Below are 12,249 nucleotides of genomic sequence, written 5' to 3'. Positions count from 1 at the left end.
CATCTAATGAAGAAGTTCCTTAAGACTTGTGATCACAGAAGGGAAAACAATTGATCCTGTTTTTTAGGTTGTGCTGGTTCCAGTTGGAAGTGAACTTCTAGAGCAATCCAGCTGCTCTCTGCAGTGGCACTGAAAGAAGAGTAGAGTAACTTAAAAATCTTCCTAGTGGGGAGAACTTTGTCAATGATATCCAAATGACCACTTTCCCTGGAAGAAGCATTACTGTAGGTAAGAGAATAATAATGCCCCTCAGAGATGTCCACATGTGAATTTTAGACATTTGTGCATATGTTACCTTAAACGGCAAAAGGGACTTTGCAGATGTGATGAAATTAAGGATCTTAAGAAATTATCCTGGACTTTTCAAGAGAGTCCAGTGTCATTACAAAGAACCTCATAAGCAGAAAGTAAGAGGTCAGAGAGGAGAGGAGATGCTATAAAGGTGGATATGAAGATGTAGGAATGGTCCACAAGGAGCCTCTTGGAGCTGTAAAGTTAAAAAAAAAAAAAAAAATTTCCCCCTAGAGCTCCAGAAGAAAAGCAGTGCTGTTGACTGTTTGACTTTTGCCCCATTAAGACTCATTTCAGATTTCCAACACCCAGAAAAATCAGACAATAAATCTGCATTGCTTTAAGCCCTTAAATTTCAAGTAATCTGTGTAAACAGCAATTGGGAAACTAATGCAGATACATAATACTGAATCTCTGAAATGACTAAAAGGTTGGTTGGTTGGTCAGGGACTGGGCAAACAAAACCAAACCAAACCAGTTATCTCCTGTTATATCATCTCTTATTTCTGGCCTGATTCTATAGTTTGAATTTTCTCTTCATTATACATTGTATTTTCCTTTTTAGCTTTATTAGTAATTTTTTTTTTGCTTTCTTAGTAAATTTTTAAAAATGTGATCGCAACGTTGTATATTTTACCTGCCTAAGCACTGGATGATTTTTATATTCCTACTCATGTCCTTGATCTTTACTGTGAGATGTAGTTACTGGAAGGAAGTTTGATCTTCTTGAGGGTTATTTGTAAAGTTTTTAGGTGAGAACAAAGTAGCCTCTGCAGATCTTTTTACATCTCTCTCTGTACAGGTTTCTCCTCTCCTCTCCCTACCCTACAGCTTGAGTTGCCTTCATCTTCATGACCCAAGTCAGGCTCTTTACCCCAGGAAGACCTGTACTTCCACCTTGATTTCCTCTTTTCCCTGTGCCTGGAAAGAATTTCAGAACTTCAGTAAAATGAAACAAGCATTGGGTCTTAACTAATTTACTTGCTCTCCCTTATAGATCATTTCCTTGTACTATTTGATATCCTATGTCTGAAGATTGATGGTTAATATATTTTTTTTTCTACTTTTAGATGTTCTGGTGGATAGGAATATTACTTTTCTATTACTCTCTCTTGAACAACAACAGACGATTTTGAAGATTATTTTTAAATCCTTTCTATTATCTTGCAAAGCTTTTTAAAGATTTTATTTATTTATTCATGACAGACACACAGAGAGAGGCAGAGACACAGGCAGAGGGAGAAGCAGGCTCCATGCAGGGAGCCCAACGTGGGACTCGATCCCGGGTCTCCAGGATCACACCCTGGGCTGCAGGTGCCGCTAAACCACTGGGCCACCGAGGCTGCCCCTCAAGTCCAAATTTTAATTGTATTTCTTTACCCTGCAAGCTATCAGCTCAGTCAGTAATAAAAACTATTATCATTTTTCTTACCGAAATCCATTCTCATTAACTTTTTATTTCTTCCAAGAAATATCTTTTCCTCTCGGTGGTATAAATTTAGATTCGTTGTCTTTCCTGAAATCTTAAGGTGGCAATCATTTTGATTTGGAACTTGTAAAGATATGGGTTTGAATCTTAACTGTCATTTGCTGATTGTGAAGTGTTTGGAAATTGCACACTCTTAATGTCCTTTAAGGTAGGGGAGAAAATACACATCTAGAAGACTTGCTTTGAAAATTACAAATAACCTAAGTACAAAAGTCTGACAAAGCACAAGTGTCCTGAAAAAAACAAAAACAAAACAATTTACTTTTGTGATAGGTCTATTATTGCCCACAAAAATAATCTTCCTTTTGTTTTCTGGAGTGCTATATAGATATTTGCATTAGGGAGAATTTACGGTATATATAATTTCTTTAATCTTCATTTTCTACTAAAGAGACACAAGGAATGATTGTTTGGTAATTTCCTCCCAGAGAATTTGTCAGATTGCCTGGCAACAAGCTAACTGGAAAATGGGGTTCTTTTCCACATAACAGGGTGCCTGTGCCAAAGTAAACTTCCCCAAGTTTTCTGAGGTTGACTAGTGGCCATTTCTAGTACTGTGTGCATGTGTGTGTGTTTATTTATTTTTATACATAAATACGTGTTCTGCTAAAGTCTATAGAAGCAGGTCAGAATCAGAATTATAGGCATGGGCAGCATTTTAGGATATCTAAATTCAGATGGAAGAAGACCAATATGTTTTTGAGTAAACAATAATAATCCAAGAACTCAAATAAACTGTATATCATCTCATGCAATATTTATAATTGTAATACTAATATCTGTATGTTACAGAGGAGTTCAACAAAATTATAAGATAAGCTTACTTTATTTCAAATAGTAAGTGTTAGAAACACAAACTCAATTCTGATTTAAATTCATGTCTCTAGAGGTATTCTAGACACACACACACCCCACATTTTGTAAATCAGGAAGCTGAAGCAAAAAACCTGTGAAATGACTATACAAAAAAAAACTAAAGCTGCAACTCTATTTGAAATTCTGGGATTGTAGAATAATGCCAGCTGAGCTATCAAATTATGATTTTTTTAAAAAAATCATCTAAAATGCATCTTTCAGATGGTGTAAAAATGCACTTCCAATTTATGAAGTGGTCTTAGACAGAGAAAAACATTGAATTGTCTCAATAATATATTGCTTTAATTCTTCAATATGAAATAACAGAATTTGGAGTGAAATGTTCAGCATTTTCATATGACTCAAATCAAAGGTAGGAGTAATTTGAAGACGGCTTTTCATAGTTTCATTTTTTTCTGTTTATTTTTATTAGTTACAGTATCATACTGGTGTTAATTTTAAAAAGATGATATATAGTAAGTAAGCTTTTTGATAACTATTTTTGGAATATGGCTTTCCTCCCACTTAAGAAGTCTGAGAATATTTGTCTAAGTCAGACATCATTTTGAAAATGAACTAAGAATAGAAAAGTTTCTGAAGAGAATGTATTGGTTAGTTGAGAGCAAGTAGGAAGATGTATTCTGTGCCACATGCAGTTCATTTTGACTCATCTCTGTCACAAGCAAAAAGATTTGTTGAACAGGACAAGGAAAATAGAAAAGAATAAAATCAGTGACACTCAATTCTTGTATTAGGGAATTTGATATTCTGTATACTCAGTGTATAACTCAGTGTTGTCCCAAATTTTGTGATGATGCTTCCAACTACTCTTTTACTTAAGAGTTTTATTGTCCTTGGGCTATTTTTCACTTTTCCAATTTTGTTTAGAAAACTTCTGACTTTACCTATTTCAATCCAAAGCTAGGGAAAACTTGACAGGTTTTGCTGACTTTTACTTTGCATTTGGGGATTTGATTCCACAACAGTCTCAAGCAAAATGCAAGAATTGCAAATCTATCCAAACTGAAACAATAATATAATAGTTTACAAGCACCAAACAACTCTGGGGCAGAAAAATGATGAATTTTGCCCGTCCTTGGACAGAACTAAAAACTGACAAGTAAACATGAAAAAAATGAATGCCTCTAGGCTTTTTATGACAACAAGATTTAAAACTATATAATAAGTGGTTATGCAAATAGTTACACTATTGCTCTATAGTGACACACATTTTAGTTATGTCCATAAACGGGGTGTAAGCTTAATTATCCTTTTCTGAATCATTTAACTATAATAAACCTTGGTTCCTAAACCTCTTAGATTAAAATATATTTTCTCAGTGATCCAAAGAATGATATAAAACTATTAATTACTGTTGTTGAGAATTTAGAAATTATGACATAGAATTTTATGTGTTATTGTAGAGGATATAATTAGAGGTTATCAGTTTATCCAGCTATTAGTTGCCAAATTGTATAAACTAAAAAAAATACAACTATGATTAGAATAAATATACATAGTATTACTATATACCTAAAGTAAATGTGAATTATGACTTTCGCCTTGAGTTGAGGACATAGTTACAGCATCTCTAACATTTTATTCAAAATAAGGTATAAATGCATGTTTTGGAGAAGAGGAAACAAAGTTTTAAAGTCTCAACGATTCAGTATACACTAGGACAGATTTTTTTTTCTTTTTTTTAGATACGGGCTTCAGTAATGACAAAAAGTTTTCTCTTCCTTTTCTATATAATTATATGATACATGAGCTTGGTTTATTTTTAAATAATAGAGTCATAACAAAACCCTGTATGTCTCTTTTAAAGGATAAGCAGTTTAAATACAGCAGAATTATTTTGGGCCCAGGAAGTCCCTCATGGATTGTGAGTATAGAAAGGTCAAGTGTGATACTAAAAATGTAATTATTACTTAGTAAAGAATATTTGTGAATGCTAGAGGGGTTCTACTGAAAATTTTTTCAACCTATTTCCATCAAATGGAAATTGACATATGAGAACCTGAACATCCTGAAGGGATTGGACACTGCAAGTGATTAGCATCAGGACAAATTTTATGTGTCCTTGAAAGCAGTGTTTCTTAAACATTTGTGCCAGCTCACCTAAACTTACTAAGATGTATATTCAGACTTAGTAGATCTGAAATAGGAACTGATAGTCTGCATTTCTAATGAACACCCAGATGATATTGAGGCGGCTGGTCTCTATACAACATTTTGAGTAGCAAGTTTCTGAAGGATTTACCCAGCATAAATTGACTTTAGATTAGCCTCATGTCTAGTTACAGTTGATCTGGAATTCAGAGATTCAGATTATGAAAAAATAACCAAAAGCAGAAAAATGTCTATACCTTATGTATAATAAAATGAAGAAAGTTTTTTTTTTTCCTCAAGAACTCAGGATATACATCTTTCTAATAAAATTTAAGAGATAAATTATCTTATGTTGAAATAATGTAAGATCATTCTTATCTGCTCAAGTCCACTTGTAGAAATTCAACTTCATATCTAAATATATTTATAAAATAATATAATATATTATATCTACATATCTGTACATGTTCTATGCATATTTTATATATAGAGATTGATCTATATATAGAGTAATCTATATATAATCTATATATAATCTATATATATATAAATGACATGTATATAATATATAAATACATCATATAAATGAGAATAAATTTCCCATTTTTTTCATATATTACAAAAGCCAAACGTCTGAACAAGTCCAAGGATAGATAATTAAATTACTTTAGTTTTCCCTTTATTTTGAGAACATTTGAATTTTAGTCGACTGTTTGGACTAAAGGCCTAGTGTAAAGAATTTTGTGCCCATTTCTAGACATAAAAATTATTTATGTTACTGTTCATTGTCCTATACAAGGTATCTAGCTTTTGACAATGTATTATGAGACATACAAAAAAGCAAGAAGAAAAATATGTTTTCAAAGATAAAGCAATCATAAGAATCTTAGATGAGGCTTTTCAAATATTATAATTAATATGTTAAAGGCAACTAATGTATAGGTTGACAACAAGCAAAAATGGATATATCCAGTGTAATATCCACTTACAATTATAATTGCAAAATGTGTAATGAGTGTGCAAGTGGAATACTAGAGGGAAAGAAAGGGTGAAAGGAACAGAAGAAATATCTGAAGTAATAATGACTGATTCTTTTCCAAACTTAATGACAGACATTAAGCCATAAATGCAGAAAGCTCAGGGAACACTGAAAAGGATAAATCATTTAAAAAATCTAAACCTAGGGCAGCCCCGGTGGCACAGCAGTTTAGCGCCACCTGCAGCCCAGGGTGTGATCCTGGAGACCCGGGATCAGTCCCACATCGGGCTCCTTGCATGGAGCCTGCTCCTCCCTCTGCCTGTGTCTCTGCCTCTCTCTCTCTCTCTCTCTCTCTCTCTCTCTGTGTGTGTGTTTCTCATGAATAAAAAAAAAAAAAAAAAAAAAACTAAACCTAGGCAGATAATATTCAAACTGCAGTAAATCAAAGACAAAGAGAAATTCTTGAGAAAAGCCAGAGAAGGGAAACAACCACCACCACAAAACTTATTGTAGAAGAAGGTTATGAATTTCATCACACTTGTCAGATCCCATATAATCATGAAGAAAGTAGAAGTGAAATGTATGAAGTGGTGAAGGAAAACTGCAGCATAATCAACAACAACTTTGCATTCTGTATCCAACATAATTGTCTTTCAAAAGTAAAGGAGAAATAAAGACTGTCAGAAAAACAAAAATTGAAGGAATTTGCTGAATATATATCTACCTTGGAAGAAATGTTCACCCTTCAGAGGGAAGAACAATGATGAAGTCAAAACTCAGAAATACAGAAAAAAGAGTGTTTAAAATGGAATAAATAAAGATAAAGGCAAATATTTTATTTCTCTTATTTTGAATTGACCTAACAGATAAATGTTTGTCTAAAATAATAATAGTAATAATATATTGGAAGACAGATGATGAATAAGTGAAATGAATGACAATATTGTAAAGACAGAGGGAGGATAAGGTACTGTTACTACCCATGATATAATGGTGTTATTTGAAATAATGTTATTTGGAAGTGGATTTATAGGGCAGCCCAGGTGGCTAGTGGTTAAGCGCCTGACTTTGGCCCAGGGTGTGATCCTGGAGACCCGGCATCAAGTCCCACGTCGGGCTCCCTGCATGGAGCCTGCTTCTCCCTCTGCCTGTGTCTCTGCCTCTCATTCTCTCTCTCTCTCTCTCTCTCTCTCCCTCCCTGTCTTTCTCTCATGAATAAATAAATGAAATGTTTAAAAAAAAAGTGGACTTAGATTAGCGTGTAAATGTATATTGCAAACTTGAGGGCAATCACTAAGAAATGTTTAAACATAACCATAATTAATATGCTAAGGTATCAGAGAAAATAGAGTCTTAGAAATCTTAAAAAAAAATTGATCAGTTAAAACTTATCTAGTTTTACCTTATCTAGGTAGAAAAAGAGTGAAAGACAAGAAAGTAACAAAGAACACATGGAGGGAGCTGAAAACAGTTACAAACAGAGTTATATATTAATCTAACTATATCAATAATAACTTTAATATAAATATTCTAAATATAGCAATTAAATGACAGATTATCAGAATGGATTTTTAAAGGAATGAAATAACTAGAAAAGTAATTGGAATATAATAATTCAAAAAAGGTGAAAGAGTGAGGAGGAGGATAGATGAAGAAGGAGAAGGAGGAGGAGAAAGAGAAAGGAAGAGAAGGAGGAGAGGGAGGAAAGAGGAGAGGGGATTGAGGAAGAGGGAGGAGGAGGAGGGAAGGAGGGAAAGAAGAAATGAAGGGAGAAAGAAAGAAAGAGGCAAGGAAGGATGGAAGAGAGAGGATAAAAAGCTGACAAGTGAAATGAAGATACATATTTGTATTTATAAGTAATTTTGAAAAAAAAATTCCTTTTCCCTCTTTTACTCTGTGATTGCACCATGTGTAAAAGGTGTAATTTAAATTATATTTTTATCATCTAATTAAATCAAATTTGTCAACCATGTAGTCTTTTGGGAGCAGTAATTAATTCATTTAATGAGCATGCTTCTAAGATTTTATACACCTTCATATATTTATTAATAGCAGTTCAAATAAAATAAACCTTATAGTTACCTAAAAAAATCTGAATGACTTTGGCCTGATATCAATTAGTATATTAGTTTATGTTAATTTCTAATTTAAAAGTGGAAAATGACATAATTTATATTAAAGTATTCTTAATTGAAGAACTAAACCGTAATCATCATTCCCTTCCAAAATTGATTACAATTAATTGGGAAATTTTGTTACAACTATTTTTATGTGATATTTACAAATCAATAGGCATCTCCAAGAGATCACCATCCCTAATGAAACCAAAAGTTGGTCGTCAGCATCCTGAGTACAGCGTACTCTGAAGAGTAATGAAACAAGACATACCTTAGTAATTATAGCAAACCTCAGTGAATTTTGGTATTGTGTTTTTATGTTGTGAAACATATAACTGGATTTGGGTTTTTTTTTTTTTCTGCCTCATTATGTACAGATTTGAAGTTATAGGTATAAGCAAAATTAGATAAATGATAGATTAGAGAAGGAGAAAGAGAAGTAGGTCTGTAGGTAGATAAATAGATAGATGATAGGTAGAAGATAGATGATAGATGATAGATAGATAGATAGATAGATAGATAGATAGATAGATAGATAGATGATAGATAGATAGACTTGTTCTAAGAAGGATAACTGGATGAAGAAAACCAAGACCAATAAAAGTAATAAAAATATTCAATTAAGGGCATTATAGTAGCATTTTTTAAAGTTTTAGTTTCAGTTCTGAACTTCCAGATTAGTTGTTATCCAAGTATATACATGCTATGTGAACTTTTGCCTCTTTCCTTTGGAAACCTCTGTATAACATGCCTTTTTCAAAGGCACGGGCAATTTAAAAGAAGAAAACAGATTTTAGCAAGTTAGTCTTTGAAAATTATTATAGAATTTCCTTTGATCACACAAAATGTAGCTTTCTTTGATATATTAAAAGAAGGTTTTAATTAGCTATTTGTACGGTTTATTTGGTTTTATTTTGCGTCTCAGGAAAAAAGCAATCAAATGCTGAAATTTAAATATTTATATAAAATTTATTAATGCCTCTGTTGCTCTGTAAGGATTGCTTCAAGGGAAATGCTGAGCTCAGTTAATAAGCCAGTACTACTTGTGAAAATGCGAGAAAGGGACTTTTCTTAAACTGCAGTATGTCAAAAAGCTCTGATTGTTAGATCCCAAAGTAGTAAAAACCTCTTTTGAATTATCCAAAAAAAGTAGTTTTGAAAGCGAATGGCCCCTAATTCTCAGTCACCATGATTTATTGTCATATCCTTAACCCTGTATAGTCTTAAATCAGAGAATTAGTTTGTTAAGGTCATAAACACTTTTTTAAAATTTTTAAAATAAATAATTTTATTTATTCTGAAAATAAAAATGATAAAATGAATATGGACAATATTTCATTTTGATGATAATTGTGGGCAATTTTCCAGGGAAACTATTTTGATAAGGAATCTATAAAATAAAAATCTCCACACCACAGATGCATAAAACACCAGTGTGGCTATTTGCCCTTACATAACAAACTTGTATGAATTGAAAAAATGCTCTCCATAACTGCAGCTCCTTTGGGAAACTTTAAGGTAATGATAATTAGATAACTGATACTTTAGATATGAATGAAAATTTTATTAGGAGTTCTGGTATTTATTTTCATAATTTTGCCATTCATTTGAGGATACTATTTCTCTCCCATGTGATTCTCTGCAAATTTCTGTAGCATGATTTAAGCAATTAATTGTGCTTCATTCACTATTTTCCTATAGTGGATCATTACAAAAGTAATCAATTAGACTTAAAAAACCCATACTTCTAAAGCTTTAACATGACTACCTTTCAATAATAAGACAATGATTTAAAAAGTAAAAATGAAATTACAGTACAATATGGTATTAATACTTAATGTAGTCTTCTAATCTTTAATTTTAAAAGTGATCTTAGTTAAATGTTGATCCTTAAAGAAGGTCTGATTGCTATTTTCCTGTTAATATCAGTAAAACAGTCAAGTGAAAGAATTATTTTCAGACCTTTGAGTTCTGTCTGGCTACCATCAATACTTACAGGGTCAGGGCTAATTACTCTTCACCAAGTCATAGAAACAGCACATAACATGCATAGCAACTAAGTAGATATATGGGTAGATGCTTAAAATATAACACTAATTGTGATATAAATAATGATGCCTACAGTATAATTAAAATAATATGTATGAATAGAATAATAGTGATGAAATAAACAAAAAGGTTAACATTAGTGGAATAGTAGAAATTGAAAAGGTAAAAACTAGTCCTTATGCATTTTTTTGTATCAAGTATAATAATGTAATTCAAGAGTTCTTCATTTTTTTGAAAGATGAAATGCCTGAACAAAATGTGTTAAAATATCAATATACATGTGTCATATTTTCCTCAAATGACAAAAATGTAGCATAACCAAAAATGAATGGGTTACAGCATTAGATCTTATACTTCCTTCATCCTTACAGTAGTGGAAGTTACATGTAGTCAAAAACTTTAATAAACAATTGTGGTTGTTAATCCAGATTCTGAGAAGAGTTCAAGCTTGTACATGAGACTCAAATTTTGCCTTTCTCTGTCAAAGTAGAAATACATATTGGTAGAGAACTTATTATGACATCCAGGACAGAACTTGTTTCTCTAACAAGAGACTGATTTCATTCCAAATAATGAATAAAGAACCTGGAGTTGAATTGAAATTTCACTTGTGTAGTTGGTATAATTAACCCATGTGTGTTCATATTTCAAGAAAGGAATGTAGCTTAAAGATTCCCCTAACCCAGAGGTAATCATGGAAATAAATATTGGGAATGTCCAGGACTCTCCAAATCTTGCAACTCTGGAAAATCAGGTCGCCAGTTGTTTCATCATCACCTCAAAGTATTAGGTATATCGATATAGTTATCATTATTGAATTACCAATTTTTCTGGTAGGATAAAAGGAGGGATGATTTTAATATGAGCATATGAGTAGTCAATAGGTTTATAATACTATATAATTTTATGACAATAAATTATTCCTCTTATCACTTTGATTTACAGCCTCATGACTAGCTATTATAGACAGTTTATTTTTGCTAGCAATTCTTGCCTAAATCATAAGCAGAATGTACAAGTTAGTGTTTCAATTAGACTGAGACCACTTTCGTATTGATTGAGGTGTTTAGAAAATAAGGAAATGTTGGTGCAACTGAAATATTAATAGGTGGTTGTTTTACAGCCAAGTCAAAGCAAAACAAAATATGCCTTTAAAACACTGTGACTGGGGATCCCTGGGTGGCGCAGTGGTTTGGCACCTGCCTTTGGCCCAGGGCGCGATCCTGGAGACCCGGGATCGAATCCCACAATAGGCTTCCAGTGCATGGAGCCTGCTTCTCCCTCTGCCTATGTCTCTGCCTCTCTCCCTCTCTCTGTGACTATCATAAATAAATAAAAAATAAAATAAAATAAAAAAGGTAAATTTAAAAAAAATAAAAAATAAAAAAAATAAAACACTGTGACTCACTTAGTCAACTTATAATATGGGTCTAGCATATACCTAAAAAAGTGTCAGATTTGAGAGATTAGAAATAATCCAGTGGCAGAGCATGCTAATCCCTCTCTACGGAGGCATACAATAGATCTCCATACAAAGCTTATCCAGGAAAACTGTTTAAATCCATCAATACATAAGGCTACTAATAGAAAAATTACACTGAGTGAAATGAATTGCTAATTGTTTTGATTGTCTCAATATACAAGTGACAAATACTTCAGAATAAATAGATGGATTTAGGTTTATAAAGTTCAATAGTTATCCAATGAATTGAAAAAAATTACTGATTTTTGTTTAAAAAAAGTCAAATTTGGATTGGATAAAATGCAAATAAAAACTAATAAAGTATTTGCAACATGAACCAACATGTGGCTAATTTTATGCAATGGTTCCTGTGCACTTGAATAAAGATATACATTCTGCACTTACTGAGGGCAAATCTCTGCATAAGTCAGTTTGATTAAAGTGGTTAATCACATCCTTTCTGTTTGTTGCTATAATTTTTCTATCAGCTACTGAGAGAAGATGTCAAATATAATCCCACTATTATTATATTCCTGTATTATTTTTTTAATTTTGTGGCATAATAGAATATTACTTGGAGAATTCAATTCATTTATCTTTAATGGGATTTATATTTAGATTTGAATCTACCATTTTAACATTTATTTCTATTTTTCCCAATTACTTATTTTATCATTTCTTCTTTTAGATGGATCATGTATTTCTAGCCTTTTTTTTTCTATATTGGCTTATTAATTATACATCATTTTATTATCCTTTTATAAATTATCCTAGTAATTATAGCATATATCTCTGACAGAGTAGATCCTAATTTAAAGAATTCCTTTTACCACTTCTCTAACAATGCTAGGATCTTACAAACTTGAGCTACATTTATGCTCTGACTTTTTTTTAT

General features: G+C 32.2%; 1 long non-coding RNA gene across 5 annotated transcripts in view; it reads left to right on the top strand.

Annotated features, from left to right (window-relative positions):
* The window catches only part of LOC144283199 (uncharacterized), a 202,558-nt gene that overhangs the window by 168,939 nt on the left and 21,370 nt on the right, over positions 1-12,249 (top strand). For 3 of the 5 annotated variants that reach the window (XR_013351620.1, XR_013351617.1, XR_013351618.1), the window contains one exon: positions 68-228. The exons of 1 other annotated variant lie outside the window; for it this stretch is intronic. This is a non-coding gene — a long non-coding RNA (uncharacterized LOC144283199). Of the gene's footprint in view, positions 1-67; positions 229-1,497; positions 1,685-12,249 lie in introns of those variants that run through there. One more of the 5 variants, XR_013351619.1, reaches the window with a different exon arrangement.

This window comes from Canis aureus, chromosome 14, assembly GCF_053574225.1.
Source record: "Canis aureus isolate CA01 chromosome 14, VMU_Caureus_v.1.0, whole genome shotgun sequence".
NCBI lineage: Eukaryota > Metazoa > Chordata > Mammalia > Carnivora > Canidae > Canis > Canis aureus.
This window is presented reverse-complemented; position numbering and strand designations above follow the sequence as displayed.